This window comes from Schistocerca nitens, chromosome 1 (genome assembly GCF_023898315.1).
Source record: "Schistocerca nitens isolate TAMUIC-IGC-003100 chromosome 1, iqSchNite1.1, whole genome shotgun sequence".
Lineage (NCBI taxonomy): Eukaryota > Metazoa > Arthropoda > Insecta > Orthoptera > Acrididae > Schistocerca > Schistocerca nitens.
The window spans coordinates 204,049,437-204,062,909 of record NC_064614.1 but is presented as its reverse complement, the minus strand read 5'-3'; the positions used below and the strand labels follow the sequence as shown (position 1 = coordinate 204,062,909).

At 45.0% G+C, this 13,473-nt stretch overlaps 1 protein-coding gene and 1 non-coding gene across 2 annotated transcripts in view; both read right to left on the bottom strand.

Moving 5' to 3' along the window:
• Positions 1–13,473, bottom strand: part of LOC126245881 (uncharacterized) — a 695,521-nt gene that overhangs the window by 565,197 nt on the left and 116,851 nt on the right. The gene's annotated exons all lie outside the window — the stretch shown is intronic.
• Positions 2,048–2,119, bottom strand: Trnap-ugg (transfer RNA proline (anticodon UGG)). Its single transcript has one exon. It is a non-coding gene; the product is annotated as a tRNA-Pro (tRNA).

Below are 13,473 nucleotides of genomic sequence, written 5' to 3'. Positions count from 1 at the left end.
CAGTGTTATTGTCTTATAAAGTAGTAATAATAGTTTTGACTTTTTAAAAATAATTTAGTTTCGTGACCGAAACACAATTGAACCCTTTTGTCTTAACCTCTCAGAAAACGTCATTTTGCCACTCAGAGTTAATTACCCCAGCATGGGAACCGCTGAATCTCATGGTTGGTAAATGTAGCCAAACAGTCTTCTTTCTCTTTTGCCTTTATCCCGTACCTGCACCGGGCGGCATGGTTCTTATTGGATTTGGCATTGTTAATGTCCGAGGGCGGCCGAATGCCCTTCCTGTCGCCACCGCCTCCAGCCCACCGAAGACGGAATTAGTATACTCCAGTTGTCTGCGAATAGTGTTATCGATATGGAAGTGTGCTAACTTTTTTAATGACAGTTTTTTTTTCAAATTGTTATCGCCCTTGCTGTACTTATTATGTTCACATGTCTCTCTTACTGCTACTATTATCAATGTCGATAAAATTATTTGTGTCAGTTTTGATAGTGAGAATATTTTATAGCTTTTCTAGAATATTAGGGGGAAATTGAAGAAGTCTACTTTCGAGTGAACATGGTACCCGGTAATTATTGAATACGAATATTTTGCTACAACCTTCAAGCTCTCTTACTAGCGCTCCATAAATTACTCTACATTATATGTAAGCTCGTGGATCGCTTTAGCAAAGACAGAAAGTATAATACTGAACTAAGTATCGAACTGCACAAACCACTGTTGGAAAGATCTGTTCCTCACAGACCGAACACAGCTACTTAGCATCGCTAACTCCATGGTAATTATTGCGCAGGGCTCACAAGGACACGATAAATAAGGTGTTTACTGAGACGAAACCCTTTCAATTTTAGCAAAGTTTTGTTAATCAAATGCCATCAACTGAAACTGTATCAACGCGCACACTTTGACGTCTTGCATCACTTGCATGTCATGTATCCTAAGTGAAACTGTTAACATACTAGAGGTTGTGACTGTAAAGAGTACATGTAAAGCGTAGTGTTGTGTTTGTGAGGTCAGTTACGATGAAACCGAGAAATAAAGTGAGGCAGTTCGGTGTCAGTACGTAGCCTACGCCTCTCTAATACCATGAAGGGGATGGGCTGGTTTATACCCAACAACAGACAGTTATCATTATTGTCATTTGCCGTCACTCCACGAGACACCATGCAGATCTGACATGTGACCCAAAAAACTATCACAAGGTTTGATTACGAGAAAATTTAGCCCCCCCCCCCAACCCCTTCAACGCCACTGTACCCCTTTTTTAACCCACACCTCTGCCCACCCTCTCCTTAATATGTTAATTAGTTGTTAAACACGGCTGTACCATTTGGAGACTAAAATAAAACTTTGGTCCACCCCGAAGAGCTCCGTCCAGCAAAAGTGAAAAGATTTCGGTGTGTGAGGAAAGGATGATGTGCACATTCTTTATGGCAAGTGGCCACTTCAATATCTTTGTTACCTATGAAACCAAGAAAGTACTTCAGGTTGGTATTTTGGAGTGCACCTGCCCAGATTCTTCGAATGCATCATGCAGAAACGTTTAAAATAAGTTCTGCTTCAGATCCCATCATGACAACGCACCAGCTAATCACAGTGTCTCGCGAACGGACCCGTCTGTGGTCGTCTGTCGTCTCTGTGTACAATGCATACCATACCTAAGGACATCTCAAAAAACAGCTTACCGCGAAGCTTTCGCCAAGTGGTTTGAACGGATACAGCGATTCACAGAAAATCAGCTAGAGAATTTTGAAACGGTGCTTATGGATTAATTTCAAAAGATGATAATTACGATACAGTTTCAAAACTGTCAGCACCCCTCGCACATAAAAGAATCCCGGTGCTCTAGTATTTCCCACCATATTTCCCAAATTGTTAAAAAGTAAATCCTTCTGCTAAATTTCATCGTTACAATTTCAAGCGCCGCAGGAATACAAATAGCAGACCATGTACCAGTTTCAGAAAACGGGACAGGTTTTTCCCTTCTAGCACATATGAATGGCACAGTCTGTGCAGAAAATGTTATGAGAGGGCAAAAGAGAAGGGCTCAGCCGGGATTTGAACCCGGGACCTCCTGCACCCAAAGCAGGAATCATACCCCTAGACCACTGAGCCAGCTGAGAAGAAGAAACTTCAGGTTTCACATCTGTAGCTCGCTTTCAGTGGTGAGAGTGTCCTTGAGTCACGCCAGCACCTCACCGCTCTCGCGCGTTCCTCACGCAAGTTAGTAAACAAGAAAGCGAAGAGAATGTGCGCAAGCACGTCAGTTTGCAGGATTTATCAATGTTGCGAACCTATTTTCCGTTAAACCTCTATAAACGTTGAACTCAGAAGAGGTTATTCATTTGTATACGTCCGCCTCTGCCAATTCCTGTGTTCAGTGTGGGTCACTGAATGGAACCTGTTACACCCTAAAAAAGGAACTGAGTTATGTGGATAACTCAACTTATCAGTTCTTAGAAAATTCAGCTGTACAAGATCCTGTAGGACTAGTGTCGGAATTCAGCTGTACAAGATCCTGTAGGACTACTGTCGATTTGGATTTCTGAAAAGGTAAAGTTACCATGACAGAAATAAAATGTAAAACTTGAAATGTAACGCATGATGTAAGTAAGTTTACTAATATGTCTTGCAAAATACAAGGGTAGTTTCGGAAATAATAGAATTACTTTCGTATATGTTTAATATTTATTTGTAGTCCTTTGGGTTACACGAAGACAATATTTATGATCGACATTCACAGTCTGGGAAGCTTTACTGTTTGATACACGATACTACGCCTGTAAAGCTGGTGAAACGCTTCGGTAACGGCTACGGGAAGTTCACCTAGAGGAGGAAAATGAGATCAACATATCGATTGTAAGCCACATGAGGTGACATTTCTCAACCATAGTCGCACAGTTTTGCGTGAAGTTTCTGGTATGTGACCGAAATAGTTTATCAGGTTTGATTCCGTGGGAATAATTGTGCCCCACGACCATTATGTAATCCAGGACAGAAAGATCAGCATCGGTCATAATAGTGTACCATTTGTATTTTGCTGCAGATCAAGATTTCAGCTAACAGTGCAACTATCATTTTATTCTTATTACAGACATTACCTTAACCCACTTTTATATATGGATAATGAAGATAGAGGGCGTTAACCATCCAAGATGGCTTAAATCGTGGATAGCTGTGTAAATACGTAAACAGCAGCCTCAGTTTGGTGCTTGCCCATGCAAAAGTTATATTGCAATATGTGTCGTTATAAATATGCTGAGCTTACATGACTATCTAGAACGATATGTAATTGTGCAGTTGGCATTTTGTACAACTGTGATACGATTCATGGGTGGAGTGCTTTTTGAAATGTCTGATTCCTGTGTTATTTTTGTATTTATAGCACTGACAATAGCTGCGCTGTTAGCTGAAATGTAGATATGCAATAAAATATAGATGACATTACGACCAACGCTTACCTTCTTTCTGTGTTGGATCAAAAAGGTTGTTATCTGGTGAGTGGCTCAGCACGAAAAAAGCCAAGTGCAGGTAAAATTTGCGTGAGGATGTAATATCGGCTCGACGTCACGATAATAAGGTACTGTGAAATTTGTTCCCTGTGCAATTGTGTCTATAATGGCGATTCGTAGCACACTACACTCGCATTCGGGAGGACGAGGGTTCAAACCCGCGTCCGGCCATCGTCATTTAGGTTCTCCGTGATTTTTGTAAATCGCTTCAGGCAAATGTCGGGATGGTTCCTATGAAAGGGCACGGCCGACTTCCTTCTCCATCCTTCCGTAATCCGATGGGACCGACGACCACGCTGTTTGGTTCCATTACACAAATCAACCAACTAACCAACCATGGCGATTTGTTTGTGATCAGAATCTATGACTCAGCTTATCGAAATTCCTTTGTTCGTTGAGAAGCTAGATCTCAAGACCAGTTTGAGTGTGACTAATTCGGCCTCGAAGACTCTCATCCAAGTTTCATCGCCCGCGGACATTTGATACAGAATGTACAAAAGTCGTGGGGTAGCTATATCCATATATACGGATGGCGGCAGTATCGCGCACACAAGGTACAGCACACAAGCCGATCCGTGTGGCCGAGCGGTTCTAGGCGCTACACTCTGGAACCGCGCGACCGCTACGGTCGCAGGTTCGAATCCTGCCTCGGGCATGGATGTGTGTGATGTCCTTAGGTTAGTTAGGTTTAAGTGGTTCTAACTCTAGAGGACTGATGACCTCAGAAGTTAAGTCCCATAGTGCTCAGAGCCATTTGAACAATTTACAGCACACAAGCTGCCATTTGTACTCAGGTGATTCATGTGAAAAGGTTTTCGACGTGATTATGGCCTCACGGCGGGAATTAACAAACTTTGAACGCGGAATGGTAGCTGGAGCTAGACGCATGGGATATTCAATTTCGGTAATCGTTAGGTGATTCATTATTGGCTCTGGGCACTATGGGACTCAACTGCTGTGGTCATCAGTCCCCTAGAACTTAGAACTACTTAAACCTAACTAACCTAAGGGCATCACACACATCCATGCCCGAGGCAGGATTCGAACCTGCGACCGTAGCAGTCGCACGGTTCCGGACTGCGCGCCTAGAACCGCGAGACCACCGCGGCCGGCGATTCATTATTCCATGATTCACAGTGTCAAGAGTGTGCCGAGAATACCAAATTTCAGACATGACCTCTCACCACGAACAACGCAGTGGCCGACAGCTTTCACTTAACGAACGAGAGCAGCGGTGTTAGCGTAGGGTTGTGCGTGCTAACAGACATGCAACGCTGCGTGAAATACAATATACGACATGCGACGAATGTATCCGTTAGGACAGTGCGGCGAAATTTGCCGTTAATGGGCTGCTGCAGCAGCAGACGACCGACGCGTGTGCCTTGGCTAACAACATGAGACCGCCTGCAGCGCCTCTTCTGGGCTCGTGACCATATCGGTTGTAATGGAAAATCGTGGCCTGGTCAGATGAGTCCCGGATTCAGTTGGTGAGAGCTGGTGTTAGTATTCGAGTGTGGCGCGGACCCCACGAAACCATGGACCCGAGCTGTCAACCAGGCACTGTACAAGCTGGTGATGGCTCTATAATGGTGTGGGCCTGAACTTACATGGAATGAACTGGGTCCTCTGGTCGAATTGAACCCATCGCTGACTGCAAATGGTTATCGTCGGCTACTTTGAGACCATCTGCAGCCATAAGGACTTCATGTTCCCAAACAACGACAGAATTTTTATGGATGTCAATACACCATGCCACTGGGCCACAGTTCTTCGCGTTTGGTTCGAAGAATATCCTGAACAATTCGAACGAATCATTTGGCCACCCAGATCGCCCGACATGAATCCCATTGAAGATTTATGGGACATTATTGAGAGGCTTAGATCGTGCACAAAATCCTGCAACGGCAACAATTTCGGAATTATGGACGGCTGTAGAGGCAGCATGGCTCAGTACTTCTGCAGGGAACTCCCAGCGACCTATTGAGTCCATGCCACGTCGAGTAGCTCTTAAAGGAGGTCAGACATGATAATAGGAGATATCCCATGACTTTTGTCACCTCAGTGTATGCACGATATTCAACGACGAATTTTCGCTTTAGCAAGGCTGTAATTTCCAGACGTTTCTGCAACAGTTCTGAAGTTTAGCATGGTATGATCCACCACTGACGTTTGTCGGATCCCTGTCATGTGAGAAATTTCCTCTCACGAGGAGCCTATTCTTGAGCAGATGTCACAAGTTTCACTCTTCTTCCATCTTTATTCTTTTATTTTCGGCCTGTGTGGTGATGGATCATCATTTGTTCGCACATATCACTAAGAGAGCGATTAGGCGACAAAAAATGTACTCCAATTGACTGTTAACCGGCCACAAACTTTCTATCCAGCGCCGAAGACTTTTGATGATTTTTTTCCACGTAAAAGTTTGATGTCTTCAGTGGTCATAGTTGTCGAGGCCTGGACGAACGTTATTTAATAAGACGAGTGCACTACAGATGAAACAAAATGTTTTTTATCTACAGCGTTCAGTTTCGATTTACTGTCATTGCACCATCCAGTCTACCCTGTGAATTACGATTGAAATGACCCTCGTAGTACATGACACAGGTTACTGATGTTCATTACAATTACAAATACAAATGTTCCAGCCAACGGACTGCTTTCGCTGTCGCAGTAGTGAGATCGCGGTGGGATCATGGGCGGTATCGTTGGCCGTTCATATGTGTTATGCTCCGTGTTCTGGCATGTGAGTCAAGAGTTGAACCACTAATCTCAGTTGTAGAGTTTGGCTTCTCATCCAACACTTTCAGTTCACATTATTTCAAAGGGATCACATCTGCCCCGGTAATCCATATTGTGCGTGACCTGTACCGAACAAAGGAGTCCATTCTGTGTTTGTGCAGCTAGCATATTCCTTCCACTGATCTTAAGAAGTAAAATGAACCGATGGAGGTGGCGCTGTGGTTCATATTCCGGACTCGCATTCGGGAGGACGACGTTGAAATCCACTCCGACATCTAGGTTTAGGTTTCTTGTGGCATCCTTAAATCGCTGGAGGCAAATGCCTGGATGGTTCCCCTGAAAACGGACGACCGCTTTCCTTCCCCATCCTTGAAACATTCCGAGTTTGTACCCCGTCCCCAACGACGTCGATATCAACGGGATGTAAAACCCTTTTCTTTCTTCCTTAAGTGAAATGAGGTTCAAGGAATTTAGTAAATTAAAGATGTGGAAAATATTTTCAGTTGAAAGCTAATACCAAATTATCACAAACAAACTAATATATGTACACGCAAGTCTGTAAGGCACTTATGCAAACCTCACTTATACAAACCACATTATTCAAAAAATGTTCAAATGTGTGTGAAATCTTATGGGACTTAACTGCTAAGGTCATCAGTCCCTAAGCTTACACACTACTTAACCTAAACTATCCTAAGGACAAACACACACACCCAGGCCCGAGGGAGGACTCGAACCTCCGCCGGGACCAGCCGTACCACATTACTCCTCTGAAGATGAGTGGACGTGAGATTTATACATGACACTCGTGTTATTTGATAGTATAGACCGTATGTACATCACTTGGTACTATGAGGAAATTGGTTCCTGTGTCGAAGGATCTGGCCACCAATAACTCCTGTAGTATTCTTTTAAATTGCACTATATTATATGCCTAACTTTTTATTGGTTCTGGCAAGTTACTGAATATGTGTTCTTGAATAATGGACACATTTTGGTTAAAGTAAGTGTCTTTACATCTTTAAGTAGGTTATTATTATTTCTACAGAGTGGATTAAAAAGTAACGCGTCCTGCGCCATAATACTTTTAATAATGAATATATAACAGTGGAATTAATATACACACATCAAAAAAAGTTTTGTATCACCTTGGCTCCGAGAGTTACGGAAATAGAGATCAACATAAACATTGGAATAGAGATCAACATCAACATAAACATCTTTTCCGCCTATTTTGGTTCAAAAATGGTTCAAATGGCTCTGAGCACTATGGGACTTAACATCTGAGGTCATTAGTCCCCTAGAACTTAGAACTACTTAAACCTAACTAACCTAAGGACATCACACACATCCATGCCCCAGGCAGGATTCGAACCTGCGACCGTAGCGGTCTCGCGGTTCCAGACTGAAGCGCCTAGAACCGCACGGCCACATCGGCAGGCTCCACCCTTTTTATTGCTCTTGAAAACCACCATACAGCGAGACCTTCAGAGATGGTGATCCAGACTGCTGTACACACCGGTACCTCTAAGACCCAGCAGCACGTCCTCTTGCATTGATGCACGCCTGTATTCGTCGTGGTATACTAACCACAAGTTCATAAAGGCACTGTTGGTCCAGATTGTCCCACTCCTCAATGGCGATTCGACATAGATCCCTCAGAGTGGTTGGTTGGTCACGTCGTCCATAAACAGCCCTTTTCAATCTAGCCCAAGCATGTTCGTTAGGTTTCATGTCTGGAGAACATGCTGGCCACTGTAGTCGAGCGATGTCGTTATGCTGAAGGAAGTCATTCACAAGATGTGCACGATGGGGGCGCGAATTGTCGTCCATGAAGACGAATGCCTCGCCAATATGCTGCCGATATGGTGGCACTATCGGTCGAGGGATGGCGTTCACGGCGTTACGTCGATTCCATGACCACCAGCGGCGTACGTCGGTCCCACATAATGTCACCCCAAAACAGCGGGAACCTCTACTTTGCTGCATTCGCTGGACAGTGTGTCTAAGGCGTTCGACCTGACCGGGGTGCCTCCAAACACCTCTCCGACAATTGTCTGGTTGAAGAGAACGTGATGCCCATTCTGAGCGGTCCATACGGCATGTTGTTGGGTCCATCTCTATCGCACTGCATGGTGTCGTGGTTGCAAAGATTGACCTCACCATGGACGTCGGGAGTGAAATTGCGCATCATGGAGCCTATTGTGCACAGTTTGAGTCGTAACACGACGAACTGTGGCTGCAGGAAAAGCGTTATTCAACATTGTGGCGTTGCTGTCAGGGTTCCTTCTAGCCATAATCCATAGGCAGCACTGCAGCAGTAGCCCTTGGGCGGCCTGAGCGAGGCATGTTATCGACAGTACCTGTCTCTCTGTGTATCTCCTCCATGCCCGAACAACATCGCTTTGGTTCACTCCGAGACGCCTGGACACTTCCCTTGTTGAGAACCCTTCCTGGCACAAAGTAAGAATGTGGACGCGATCGAACCTCGGTATTGACCGTCTAGGCATGGTTGAACTACAGACAACACGAGTCGTGTACCCCCTTCCTGGTGGAATGATTGGAACTGATCGGCTTTCGGACCCCCTCCGTCTAATAGGCGCTGTTCATGCATGATTATTTACATCTTTGGGCGGGTTTAATAACATCTCTGAACAGTCAAAGGGACTGTGTCTGTGATACAATATCCACAGTCAACGTCTATCTTCAGGAATTCTGGGAACCGAGGTGATGCAAAACTTTTTTTTGAAGTGTGTAGAACTGTCATCTACACCACACTACCGTTTAACATTGCCACCATGCATATGTACACATTCACGCGATCATTTGACCGAGGCATCAAAACGTCAGGAAAAATGCATGTTTTGCTTCTTGACTCATTTTTCTGGGAATGATTTTAGAGCTGTTGATTGTGATCTCTAACGCGCCTCTCCTCAAATCACATCAACACACACCCTCGTCTGACATCCGTGGCAGATGTTGCCGGCTGGCCGGTGCCCGGTTTATCTGCAATGTCCGCTTCTCCGTTAGCAAACTTCTTCACCCTACGTTGCACGTTGCTAACGTCCCCTAAACTTTCTTTATGGGCAAGTTAAAACAGGTGACTATGTTGGAATGTAGTGTTGTTAGAGGACAGTTCAGACTATGATCTGGACAAGTCCGCTGTTGTATGTTCATTATTAATTTTTTCGTGACACTCTAGGCATTACATATTGATCCACCCTCGTCATATTCATTCTATGAACTAACTTTGAATGTCATTTACTTAAACAGGCCACTGCAGGACAGTCTTGAATTTATGACAGAAATAAACCGTGTTGCATGCTTTAGGACTCGGAAAACTTTAGGTTGGCTTGATGAATTACCCTTAAGTGTGGTCCCTTATAACACTACAGAGTGAAAGTGAGCCACGTGTGCGCCGGCCGCGGTGGTCTAGCGGTTCTAGGCGCTCAGTCCGGAGCCGCGCGACTGCTACGGTCGCAGGTTCGAATCCTGCCTCGGGCATGGATGTATGTGATGTCCTTAGGTTAGTTAGGTTTAAGTAGTTCTAAGTTCTAGGGGACTGATGACCATAGAGTTAAGTCCCATAGTGCTCATAACCATTTTTTTTAGCCACGTGTGCCAGCTTTTTTATTTTTGTGTCAATCATGCCTGACAACATCCGCCTTGCAAATAAGATATGTTTAAGCGTTCCAGGGTAATCGAGGCGACTGCTCTCCCCATTACGTCGCTGGATACGATTGCAACCATCACTGCAGGCGAGATTGAAGCGCGATTTCTCATATGAAGATGAGGACTGCCATTCGTCAGTCCATTGTGACACCAAGCACACAAGTGTTAGGGAGTCAGCAAAACAGTTGTTTCGGGCACGCGATCGTAAGCCATCTGGGTCCACTCGATCGCCAATCGCTTATCGTGTGACGCGTGGCGCTACAATTGCCGGGCTGTAGTTGCTCGAGCGATTCTCCTGGACGTACCTTACACACTGTTGATCACAGAGTGGATCCTTTACCTCATCGTAAACCATATGTGCCTTGCTTTGATCACTATTGATACATAAGCAGTTCGGTCAACACATGCCATTACAACCACATTTATGTCTCAGTCTCGCATACACCTATTATCTCAAAAAGCGACACTGCTCATTTCTCGTCTCATACTTGTCTTCTCCCTCACTATTGGCCTCATCGTCGTCGTAACTTACACTGGCCTCAATCCAAAGGGTAATTTGAACACCGCATTGCTTTACTGGTTCTCCGTCTGTAATGACCTCATGCTAACTTAATGCCATTCTCAACCCGAAGATTGATTTGAAAACATCTGTGATATGTTACACACGGTCCTGGTGGTAAATTAATGCAGATGAGATGGAAAAACTATCCTATAACGTTCGAACACAGTATTAGTAGTCATGCTGCTTAACCCAGTCACGTCGATTAAATATCAAAGCGTGAAGTTGCAGATAGACATGACATGGAACGAGCATCTGAACTCGGATGTAGGCAGGTGAACGATCGACTTCAGTTTATTGGGAGATTTCTAGGAGAATGTAGCTAGTCTACAAAGGGGACCACATACAGAACACTTGTACGACCCATTCTTGAGTGTTGCTCGTGCGTTTGGGATCCCCGCCAAGTCGGATTTGTTAGCGGTAGGTTTAAGCAACACGCGAGTATTACGGAAATGCTACTGAACTAATAACACGAAAGGAGTTCTTTTCAGAAAACTTTTGAGAAACTTCACTTAAAACTTCCGGTCTGACAGCCCGTGGACTATACGTAAAGCTTTCCCCTAATGTTTCGTCTTCGGCTGCAGGAGACATCCTCAAAGAAGAAACCGCCCTAGAGAGAGAATCAGGATCAACGAAGAACAGTGAAAGCCCAAGGAGAACATTTTTCTTCCCTTTATTAGTAAGATCGCATTGGGAAAGTGTTGAACGGGTATCGAGTTGAGACTATTTTCAGACACCCCAGGATGATAAAAGAATCTTTAACAACGGCAAAAGATATACGACATCCTTTGGCTAAAACGGGTGTATATAAGATTCCTTGTAATTGTAGACTACTAGCATATATTGCTACTATGAAAAGAAGTTTTAACACCCGTTTAGTTGAACATAAGAGGACATACGGATAAACGGCCATAGCGGATTATGTGTACGCATTGGTTGGTCATCGAAGAGATCGTGCTGTAATACGCACTATATAGAGACACTATTGAGATTTGCAAACACCATAATAATTTTAACAGAAAAGAGGAAGGTGTCACGTTACGTAAAGTGTGGATCTCGACTTTGCATCGACAGAATGACTATCGATTACTTTAAATCGAGAATGTTGGCACTAACAGAGATAGTGTCTTAGCTGGCGTCATTTGATGGATTATGGTGCCCTCTGTACTGCCTATATATTCGGCGCTCCCTCAAGTTCTGATTGCAGTTCGCTGCTTCTCCTCTAAGGACGACTCCCGCAGCCGGAAACGAAATTTTACCGGAAAGTTTTACATGTCGAACACGAGCTGTCAGCCCGGAAGTTTTAAGTGAAATTAACACCGGCCGTGAAAGCCTACATCGTGTGAACTGTTGAGAAAGTTTAGAAAAACGGGATTTGCAGCGCACTACTGCCACCAACTTACATCTCGCACAGAAAAGAGGAATTAGTGCTCGGTCTGAAAGATGTATGACTATAGCAGTGGCACATGGTACTTCCGCCGTTAACCGTATGGTGATTTGCTGGCTATGTACGTAGGTGTACTGTCTGGGGCCGAGAAGAATACGCGCGGCAAGAATGCGTCTGCAGTGAGATGACATGGTCTGGACATAGTAGTATGCGCTATTCTAAATTTCATGAATGTAGCTAACTCAACTTTATTACTGCGGATAGGTAAATTGTTGAATTTCTCTGTCCCAGATGGAACTGGAATGAAATTTTCACTGTGCAATGGAGTGTGCACTGATATGAAACTTACTGCCAGATTAAAACTGAGCGCCGGACCGAGACTCTAATTCGGGACCTTTGTGCTTTGCGGGCAAGTGCTCTACCGACTATGCTACCCACGCACGATTCACGCCCCGTCCTCATAGCTTCAGTTCTGCCAGTATCTCGTCTCCTACCTTCCAAACTTCACAGGAGCGCTCCTGCGGACGCGGCGTGAGTCGTGCTTGGGTAGCTCAGTTGCCGGCACGATAGCTCAGCGTGTTCGGTCAAAGGGTTAGCTGCCCTCTGTAATTAAAACAAAACAAAAAAAACTGAGTTAATGGATGAATGACGAACTGAAACGGGTGTCTTGCGATGTCCGCCCCGAGCAGTTGCAACGAACGAAAACGTACAAAAGCAGATTAAAGAAAAAAAAGAGTCGGCAGAGCACTTGCCCGCGAAGGGCAAAGGTCCCGATTTCGAGTCTCAGTCCGGCACACAGTTTTAATCTGCCAGGAAGTTTCAGATAGAACTGGCATCAGAGCGCTTTTTTGTTGTTTGTGTTTAGTGTCGTTACCAAGCCTGGTAGAGTATATAAAAGGCGTGAAAAGCACCAGCCGTTGAGTGACCACTGTGAAGAAAACGAAGATGCCATGTATTCGTGTGAGACAGCGTTGTTAGCACCTGAAAGAGTTTGGAAGGCATCTCATTGTGGGTCGCCATTTGGGCGGCTGGTCGTGTCCTGCAATACCCAGATTTGTGGGGCATTCGGATACGATAGTGGCCTGATGTTGGACTACATGGGAACATGACGGCAGACATAATCGCCGTCAAGTTTCCGTACGACCACTTCTGACGACCAGAATTGAGGATCGCCGTATTGTGCACTAAGCACATCGCAACTACTCCACATCTGCGATTGTCGTTCGAGATCAAGTAATGGACTCCCTGTAACATTCTGTGCCGTCCCGCACAGTTGGTAGAAGACCAGCAGCAGCCGGGCTGTATAAGTACCATCCCATGCGTAGTCTGCCGTCAACACCACGGCACAGACGGCTGCGTCTGGAGTGGTGCCGTGACCAGGAAGCGGGGCCTGCTGATGAATTGCGAAGCGATGTGTTCGATGATGAATCGTCGGGATGTATGGCAGCGACCTGTGGAGAAGTCCCATTGTTCCAATGTTATGGTCTATCCAGGAAATCCTGTGTCCTCGTGTGGCACCTCTCATGTGACAGTATCGTGGTGACATTCTTTAAGAAGACAATGCTCGTCCACAAATGACACATGTCTGTACAAAGTGTCT